The 10745-nt window shown below is 40.9% G+C and overlaps 1 pseudogene; it reads right to left on the reverse strand.

Moving 5' to 3' along the window:
* Positions 1 to 5040: 5040 nt before the first annotated feature.
* LOC112543205 (olfactory receptor 14A16-like) lies at positions 5041 to 5976 on the reverse strand (annotated as a pseudogene).
* Between the last annotated feature and the right edge of the window lie 4769 nt (positions 5977 to 10745).

Genomic DNA, 10745 nt, shown 5'->3' on the forward strand with positions numbered 1-10745 from the left:
GATCAATGCCATTTCCATCCTATGCCAGGCCTAAATCCTGAATGAAAGGGGTCCAAATAATCTGCTTCATCCAGGGTCTGCTGAATCTGCTCTGCAACCACCTTCTCTACAACCTTCCCTAAGAATGGGAAGTTAGATACCAGATGAAAATTGTCCAATATAGTGGGATCCAGCAATAGCTTCTTGAGGAGGGGGCAAACCAAAGTCTCCTTAAGGGAAGCTGGGAAAAAAACTCAAGGATGAATTAACCACCACTAGAACCCAACCACACGACACAGCCCAAGCAACCTTAACTAGCCAGGAAGGGGATGGAACTTAGGAGCAAGTTGGTGAGCTCATAGCCATAAGGACCCTGACCACTTCCTCAGGTCTAACAGGTTCAAACCTCCTGACATGGATGACATCAAGCTGTATGCTAGGGTTAGGGTTAGACCAGCTACGAGTACCTTGGTATCCCACATCACATGGGAACCATGATGAGGAGGCAAGGAAGACAGCAACATCCAAGTACCATCAAGCTACAGGACCATATTGTCCTGTTTCAGGCCACCACACATACACATACAAAGAGGTGTTTGAAATACTTTTCTAAAAAAAAATGGCTTGGTAAAGTAAATACAAGTGCAAGCAGAGAGAGAGAGAGAGAGAGAGAGAGAGAGAGTGTAAAGCAACAAGTCCCAACACTTAGGAACAAGTCCCAATGCTTAGCAAGCTTGCCTTAGCGAGCACACTACAAAAGAGCAGGCAGAGAGAGAGAGTAGTCAGGCAAAGTCCAAAGGTCAAAATGGGTACAAGGTTCATCAGCTGGTCTGGGTCTAGAACCAGGATCTTGAGATTTGCAGGCCCAAAATCATGGTACATGGAGCAGGAGTTAACAGACAGTGATCGTCAACAGGGAAATTTAACTTGCTGCTCATTTTAATAGAAGTGGCCCTTGTGTAGCTCATTTAGTTGGGTGAGACTCCTTCCTCATGAGTAATCTCAGAGAGCACCTTTGCTCTGCAATCTTTGCTGCCTGCCATGATCTTGCATTTGGAGACCATGGTAATTTTTCTCCTTCATCTTCAGAAAGTGGGGACATCTGTGTCTGATTACTGGCCAGCCCCACCTCCTCTGCCTGCTCAGACAGCAGTCCATTCAGTGCCTCTGGAGCTGATGGTTCCTTGTCTGTGGGCACTTCTGATACTAATTATTCATCAGTCTCCTCCTCTGACTCTGACTCTGAGCCCACCATGACACATATGGACTTACAAGATGGGCCAGTACGTGAGCACAACTCAGAAGGGTATTGGGAACAACACCAGAGGCTCAAACACCAGTTGCTCATAGATAGAGCAGTCACCCGAGACTCAAAGTCTAGACAAACCAATCTGAGCACAGCCTGGATTGACTATAGGAAAGCCTACAGCTCAATGCCACACACATGGATCTGTGAATGCCTGGCACTATACAAAGTCAACAGGACACGAAGGATCAATACTGGAAGTCAACTCAACACAGCTCACACAAGTGGACATTAAGTGCAGCATATACCAAGGTGGTACATTGTCCTTGCATTGTCCTTGCCTATGTTCTGCATAGGCTTGAACTTCCTCAGCCAGATAATCACAAGGACTGAATACCGGTACAAGTTCAAGAGTGGAATTACCATCAGCCACTGTCATGGCCAGCTCTGAGTTGGATTCAGAGACAGAGTCTGAGGAGCAGGTGCTTTTAGAAGTTCCAGTAGAAGAGGAGCTGGGGCAGTCAGAAGCATCAGACGAACAGCTGTCTGGGCAGTCAGAGAAGGTGTGGCAGGGCAGTGAGCACCAGACCCAAATGGATCCAGTCTCCGATAATGAGGCAGAGAGGCTGTGACCACCTGATGCCAGAGCAAGACATGCTGAGAAAAGAGCTCAGCAGAGACGCTCAGTGAGGCTACTCACAAGAAGGGAACCTCACCCTCAGAAATGAGCAATACCAGGTGACTATTATAAAAGAGGCTCGGCAAATGGGTGTTTCTTTGGTAACAACAATCCTCTAGTTGCCCTGCTTCTGTCTCATTTTGTGAAATCGCTATCCTGTGAAACCTCGAACCAGACTGATTGACGACCTACGATCTTGTGTTGATTTTGACTGGACTTGATGGACGGACTCTGTGTTACTGTTAACAGGCAAGCCTTATAGACTTTGGACTTGTTGGAACTTTGTCTTTGTATCCAAAGTAAAAAGGGAAACAAACTCCTTCATGAGTGTGTGTGTGCAGCAGGATCAGGACAGCCACCTCTTCTACATGGATGACATCAAGCTATATGGTAAGAGCGAACAAGACATTGACTCACTGACCACCTGACATGGATCAAGATTGAGGACATTGGGATGTCATTTGGACTGGAGAAGTGTGGCTGGATGATAGTAAAGAGAGGGAAGGTAGTTAAGACTGAAGGGGTGGAACTACCAGTGAGCCACATAGCAGACATACAGACCAGCTACAAGTACCTTCGTATCCTACAGTCACATGGGAACCAAGACGAGGAGGCAAGGAAGACAGCAACATCCAAGTACCACCGAAGGATAAGACAGTTCCTGAACAGCCAGCTCAATGGGAAGAACAAGATCCATGCCATCAACACATACACCCTGCCAGTCATCAGATAACCTGCTGGTATAGTGAGCTGGCCAAAGCAGGACATAGAGGCTGCCAACGTGAAGGCCCAGAAGCTCCCCACAATGTACAGAGGTTTCCATCCCAAGTCCAACACCCAGAAATGACACCAGCCAGAAAGAGGGTGGCAGGGTCTGATGAGTGTCCAAGCCACTGTCCTGGATGAAAGCCAGGAGTACCCGGAGTATCCAGGAGTACATCAGTAAGATGGCACCCAAAGATGAGCTGCTGAGAGAATGCCTGAGGCAGCAGCAGACATGGGAGGAAGTTCAAGTGGAGGAAATACCATGGCAAGACAAGCCCCTGCATGGGTGGTACCTGTTAGGCAGAGCAGAGGTGTGATTACATTCCACACCAAAAATACACACCAGCGTTAGAGAGATTTAAAGAATGCAATGTCCCTATCTTGTTCTCCAAATAAATCCAGCCAGAAGTTATAAAACATATCTGGTTGTTTATTGAGAAAAATAAAACTACATAAAATACAAGTTTCATGCAAAACATAGAAAAATCACTTCTTCTCATTTATGTGGCATCCAAGACTTATCCAATACACAAGTTCAACAAAGTCTCTAGCCAAAAACTCTCAGAGAAGAGGTACACTACTTAGTTATTAGTTACAACTACATAACCTATAAAACTGATTACATGATGACTAAAAACCTACTGGTACAGGAGCATACAATCACCCACAGTTTATTAGAACTATGCACCTCCCCTTAGGTAACTAGCATGAAGACACCAATAGGTGGCAGTAAATAGCAGTATACGTGCAAACTAGAAGGCCAATACAGGTGGCATGACTTCTGCAGTCATAACAATTTTGTTTGAAGATAAGCAATTTGTTCTTCTTCCCATGAGAACATCCTAACAGTACCATCTACAGATAGCTGAGGTGGCTGACATTGGGAAATCCTACCAGTGGCTGGAAAGGGCTGGACTAAAAGACAGCACTGAGGGACTCATCATAGCAGCAGAAGAACAGGCACTAAGCATCAGATCCATAGAACCAGGGGTTTACCACACTAGTCAGGACCCAAGGTGCAGACTGTGCAGAGAGGCCTCAGAGACAGTCCAACACATAGTGACAAAGTGCAAGATACAAGCAGGAACAGCATACACCAAACATCACAACCAAGTAGCTGACATTGTGTACAGGAATATCTGCACAGTGTATGGGCTAGACCCTTCCAAGTCCAGATGGGAGATTCCACAGAAGGTCATGGAGAATTACATGGCTAAGATCCTGTGGGACTTCCAGATCCAGATGGACAGGCAGATACTGGCCAATCAACCAGACATCATGGTAGTAGACAAGGACCAGAAGATAGTGGTGATGATAGATGTAGCAGTGCCAAGTGACAGCAACATCAGGAGGAAGGAGTATGAAAAGATGGAGGGCCTGAAGGAAGAACTAGAGAGGATGTGGTAAGTAAAGACCAAAGTAGTCCCAGTGGTGGTAGGAGCACTCAGGGCTATGACTCCCAAGCTGGGAGAGTGGCTCCAATAGATCCCAGGAACACTATCAGAGCTCTCTGTCCAGAAGAGTGCAGTGCTAGGAACAGCTAAGATACTGTGCAGAACTCTCAAACTCCCAGGTAGAGGACCCGAGACTGAGGAAGATAATACCACCCATAGAAGTGAGAGGGAAGATGATAGGCAGGCAGGCAGGCAGGCAGGCAGGCAGGCAGGCAGGCAGGCAGGCAGGCAGACAGACAGACAGACAGACAGACAGACAGACAGACATTATCTATCTATCTATGAACATGGAGCAGGAGAAGAGTTTAATCACTTTTTTTTTTTTTAATGGAGGCTGGACCAAATAAAATGTTCTCATTCCAACTGCCATGAATGTGCCAAATATCCAGGATTTTATAATTGGGGTAAACAGCGATGACCTGATTCTCCTGTTTGTGCATCAAGTCAGTCAAATTCTCATTTTTATTTTGCCAAAGTTTTAGTGCAGAAGTAGGCAACCTGGTGCCTTCAATTCCCTTTTGGAATCAGCTTTTATTATCCATCCTCTAGAAATGAAGACAGTGGTGCAAAACATCTGGAAACATTTTAATTTTCCTGTAGTTGCTTTATTAGTGTTTCATGTAAATATTAAAGAAATTTTAATATTTCTGGGCCTCAAAGCTCCAATTTTAGTGAGAATAACCAAACAGTTTTGGAAAAAACTCAGCTTTTTCAAACGTAGTGACCATATATGTGAAAAATATACAGAAAATATTTATTGGAATATGACAAATTATACAGGAGCTGCACATTAAAAATTTAGTACAATAGATTTTATTATTTACAGAGAGAGAGAGACAACCCCCACCCCCAAGGTTTGGTAGAATATTCTGATAAAGCAAGAAAATAACTTTTCCAAACAATTAAGAACACACCTTTTAACTTGTATTTGAAAATTACCAAAGGTTGAATAAATTCCACAAGGCATTTTGGAACTCCTTATTTCTCATGCTGTAAATAAATGGATTCAGCATAGGAGGAAGGATTGCATATATCACTGCAAAGGTTAATTCCAGATCAGATGAAGTGTTACTGGGTGGCCTTAAATAAACAAAGAATCCAGTGGACATCATCAAAGAGAAGACACTGAGGTGAGGGAAGCACGTGCGGATGGCTTTTTTCTGTCCATGTACAGAAGGAATTTTGAGTACAGCAGTGAAAATCCACACATACGTTGCAACAACAAAGACAAAACATCCAAATATTATAATACCACAAAAGGCAAGAAATCCAACTTCAACTAGATATAAGTCAGAGCAAGAGAGTTTAAGTAATTTGGGGATTTCACAGAAAAACTGATCAACTTTATTGGAACAGAACCTTATTGAAAATGTGCCACTTGTGTGCAGTACTGCATAAAGAAGACTAACAATCCAGACAATGGCTACCATCTGGATACAGGCTTCTTTATTCATGACGGTCTCATATTGGAGAGGATTACAAATCGCAACATGACGGTCATGAGCCATTACTGTTAAAAGGAAGTATTCAGAGATTTCAAAAAACAGAAAGAAAAAAACTTGAGCAATGCATTCAGAATAAGAAATGAGCCTGCTGTTCATGAGTGAATTAACCATAGATTTGGGTACAATGACTGAAATGGAACCTATATCCATAAGGGCCAAATTCATTAAGAATAAATACATTGGAGAGTGCAAACGATGGTCCATGATGATTACAATAACAAGGAAAATGTTGGCTGCAAGGGAGACTATGTACATTGCTAGAAACAGGAAAAAGTGTAAGATCTGTAGTTTACAGACTTGAGAAAACTCCAGGAGTAGGAATTCAGTAGGAGTGGTAAGATTTGGCATCCTGGGTAGAAGTTTAAAGTGTGTCATTATCTATAGGAGAAAAAAAAATACAAATTATTTGCAAATAATTAGTACTTACGACTGATTCCCCATTGTTGAAAACTTTTATGCAGATCCATTCAGTTCTTGTTGATCCTTGAAAGCTGAAGAATAGAGAAGAATGGGGATCATAATTTCATATATTCTCCTTATTCTCATAGAAGGTAGCAGTCATATTTTTAAGTCTGATAAAATTTCAGAAGGCAGAATTTTAAGCATAACAATCCATTAAGACATTTCTGTAACTGGTGTTATTTTAACATCCAGCCGTCCCGTCACCAAGAATCACAAATACACATGAGGTATTCAACAGATTGACTGAACATGCTCAGCTCTAGTTTGTCATAGCTAATTAAGTTTTCCTGATTCATCATGTGAAAAAGAAAAGAGGCCAAGCTGTAGTTTCTTCTCTTAGAATGGTATAATGTTTTCTATATTTTTAATGTATTTTACTGTTTTTAACTTTGTTGTATGCCGCCCAGAGTCACCTGTGGTGAGATGGGCAGATATATAAATTGATTTAATAAATAATAAATAAATAAATAAATAAATAAATAAAATATTGTCTAAATACTGTAATAAAAACAACTTCTATAGGAACAGTGTCCTTGGTGACAAGAGAAAGATACAGAAATAAGGATGTGCAGACATAAAATTTATATAGTACTTTTTGAAAAGTCTTACAAGAATTCTCATTCAAATTTCTGATCATTCTAGAAATAACTATCTGTTATGAAGGGTGAAATTGCTATTTTATGTAATACTTTTTTGCAGCAATAATGTGTTCAAAAACAGAACTATTTAGTTCAACAAGTTTTATCAGAATAAATACAATATATGATGAACTCAAAGCATTATATCTTTGCAATCTAATGTGCAGATCTAGACCCACCCAAGCAGTTTTACACTGGTTGCCACACAAACAAGGCAATATATAAGCTAAATGTATATTGTGGAAAATATAGATAGATAGATAGATAGATAGATAGATAGATAGATAGATAGATAGATAGATAGATAGAATGAGCATTTGATTAGCAGAAAGAAAGGCATTGACTTACTTTGCTCATAATCAAGAATAAATGTAATCCTACTTCTAACCTGGTTTTTCCTCAATAGGCTTTCACATTTATCTATTAATTGAAGCATCTAAATTCCTTCTTTGAAACTGGGCATTGCGTGTATAATCTCTTCCAGGCAAAATTGGCTCTAATTTATCTTCTGCGTGGGAAGATAGATAGATAGATAGATAGATAGATAGATAGATAGATAGATAGATAGATAGATAGATGCATGCTGTATTTTTTAGATTTGCTCAGTCCCCAGGAGTTCTGCATAGCTGCTCCCAAAAGTATTTTTGTCCCTCCCATTCCCCACCACAATAGATTTGGTTCCGTTTTCTTACTGAACATAATCAGCTAATAACCATGGGAACATGCATATTTCAGGAGACCTTTTCCCGCTGAGTATAACTGATCAGTTACTATTGTTATATTGTGACTTGTTACCATTGTCTGCAAATGAATAAAAATATAAATGTTTTTCAGTCAATTGGCCTATGGTGGAAATCTATGGATTTTTTTTACTGATTTTATGGAATCTATAGAAACTTTTTTTTCCTACCCTTGATCAGGACATGTGAATGTATTCGTTTTGGTTTGTTTGTTTATTCACTATGACAGAAATACCAATTGTGGAGTATGTGTACTGGTGTATTAGAGCATCTGTAAATTCATATCTGTCACCTCATCAGCAACTAATATGATTATAAATTCCTTTGACATAGCCCCCACCCCCACATCTAAAAACAAACGAACAAACAGAAACTTTATCTTCCCTTCTGCAGGACTTTAAGAAACAGGCTACTGTAAGCGTTTTCACATTTTGTGATACCACAGCCCTATCGATTAATACATTAATATTGCTAACTCCCTCATGAATAAAACTAATGGTTTCATTGGGCTCAGGGTTGTGCAAAAATAAATATCCCATTTCCTAAAAGATAAATAACGTCCATCATACTTCCTTAATCAACACTTAGTTTATCAGCAGTACTGTTCATCAACTTTAGCTTTTTTCCGACCATCCAGCAAATCTATTTCTATTATAAAAGATGGCCTGCTGCACGGTCCATCTGAAGCCTTGGTCGCTGCCTGGAATAAAGGGTCAGCTGAGACTTTGGATCAGATCGCACCTATCCAACTTCTCTCCTCTCGAGGATCCCGTCACTCCCTGGGATCCCACTCTAGAAGAGATGTCTAGAGCATCTAATCATGAACTCAACCAAACATGGGTTAAGGCCACTATTGAGGCCTTACACGTGGTGGTAAGGGTGGTGAAGTGATAGTACTCTTGTGTGCAATCTGGGGCAGTGCAACCCCATCCATAATCAAAGATAGTAAAGTCCTAGAACCAGAGGGGACCAAAAACCCAAAGCCACTCAGTCTTGCCAGGGTTCAGCTGAAGCCTATTGATTCCCATCCAGACCCTCACAGCCTCCAGACACCAGGATGTCCACAGCATTGCTTAATTCACCAGAGGTGGAGATGTACAATTGAGCATCATCAGCATACTTGATGATGATGGTGTTATACTTGATGATCCAATACAGCATCCCTGATGATCTGAACTTGCGACTCCTGCTCGATGAGCAGGTGGCAGTTGTGGCAAGGAGGGCCTTTCCACAACTTCGTATTGTGTGTCAGTTGTGCCTGTTCCTCATGGTCATTCATACCCTGGCCACCTCCAAGTTAGACTACTGCAATGAGCTTTACAGTATATGGGGCTGCCCTTGAAGAGTATTGGGAAACTTCATTTTGCACCAGTGCGAGCAGTTATGTGTTCTTCTGGTAGAACACACATCACACCTCTGCTTCATGAGCTGCATTGGTTATCACTTTATTTCTGGGTCCAATTCAAGGTGCTGGTGTTGATCGTTAAAGCCCTTCATGACATGGGATTGGGTTACTTGAGGGATGGCCACTCTCCAAATTAATCTGCCCGTCCTACCAGATCCGATAGAGAGGGCATGTTATGGGTTCCAAAGACTAGGGAGCTACATTAGGCATGCTCTACAGGGCAGGACTTTTCTGCTGTGGCATCCATGCTGTGGAATCTTCTTCCCCTTGAGGTGAGGTTGAGATCATCACTGTTGAGCTTCTGGACTTGGTTGTGCAAGCAGGCTGGATGGCTACATTATTTTTAACATCCCTTCACCTATTATCTTCTGTTTTAGTTTGTTCTTTTGTGTTTTTTATACTTTTTAATGTATTTATTGACTGTTTTCTAAGGTGTTAACCTGTTGTATGCTCAGTCACTTGAAAAAGTAAGACAGGCAGCTAATAAATTGTGCAAATAAATAAACAAACAAACATAAGAAACAATCAATAGAGTATGGAGTATCTTACCATAAGAGTTAACTCTACTAGTTCTGGACTACTTATATGTTTGTAAATTTCATGGATATAAGTCAGCCTTTTCCAGTCAAATACAGAACAAATGTACCCTCTCCCTGATCCTGCTTACAAGTGACATTGTTTTCACCAGGTATCTACTAAATGAGAGTTGCATTTAAGTTATTGGCCCCCTTTGTATGATGAATTGTTGATGTCTAAGGTACAGAAAATGTCTAGGACAACCTATTTAAAGATGATAGATACTAAGCAGAGAAGAATCTGAAAGATTTTCACCAGGAACCTTCTTGGAATGGATACAAAATATTTGTTTTGAATCAAACCATAACTGCAAATATAGCTAGCTTTCCTCCCCACAAAAAAATCATTTTTGAAAAAAGTACCAAGTAGCTATTATGTCTTTAGTTTCATGGCAAAAAAGCCCCTGTGCTAGCAACAGTATCGGTCTCCCCTCAGATGTTGTTTTCCCTCTGCAGAACTTCTTAGAATGACTATGTAGCAATGTCATATTGGCTGTATGTCAACTCATTATACAGTGTGTCATTCCTAAGGACTAACTCTACCAACTGTGGACTGCTCATGCAATGTTTGCAAATCTCATGTATATAAACCAGTGTATCCCAGTCAACACTTTCCAGAAGACTTGGACTATGATTTTTTGAATTTCTCAGGAAGGATGGTCTTTGGCCATATACTTCATGAAATTCTGAAAGTCCTATTGGCTTTGAAGGATTACACATTTTGTGGAGTCCTTGGGGTTCTCTGAGCTTGGTTGTTTTCTTGCAAACATTTTGTTATTCAATGCCAGAAAGGAGTGGGATTTCCTCTCTGTTTATGTACAGTAGCTTGCCCTACCAGTGTTGGTGGGGATGGGTTCCCCCCTCCCCGATAGTTCCTTGATTAGGGCATTGTTTACTGCTTGTTTGTCTCATGTTAATATTGGTTAAAAAAACAAAAAACAAAACACCTCCACCAACCCTGGCAGGGCAAACTACTGTACATAAACAGACAGCAAGTCCCACTCCATCCTAGCACTGAAAATGTTACCTAGCCAGGTACCAAAACGTCTGCAAGAAAACAACCAAGCTCAGAGAACCCCAAGGACTCCACAGTTCAACCCTGAGCTACATATATTCTCTTCTAATGATTACACATTTTGCTATATTCAGAGCTAATCCTTGTATAAACACCAAGTTGAATGCACTGATTCAACTGACATTATTTTCTAAAGACACCTGAACATATAGTTATTATGACATATTGTCAGAGTTTTTTATAAAACAACTTTTATTGATTATCCATCCATTGTATTTCAGG

Source organism: Python bivittatus, unplaced genomic scaffold (genome assembly GCF_059951505.1).
Source record: "Python bivittatus isolate LINGU-HERP-01145 unplaced genomic scaffold, Pbiv_v1 ctg000860_np1212, whole genome shotgun sequence".
Lineage (NCBI taxonomy): Eukaryota > Metazoa > Chordata > Lepidosauria > Squamata > Pythonidae > Python > Python bivittatus.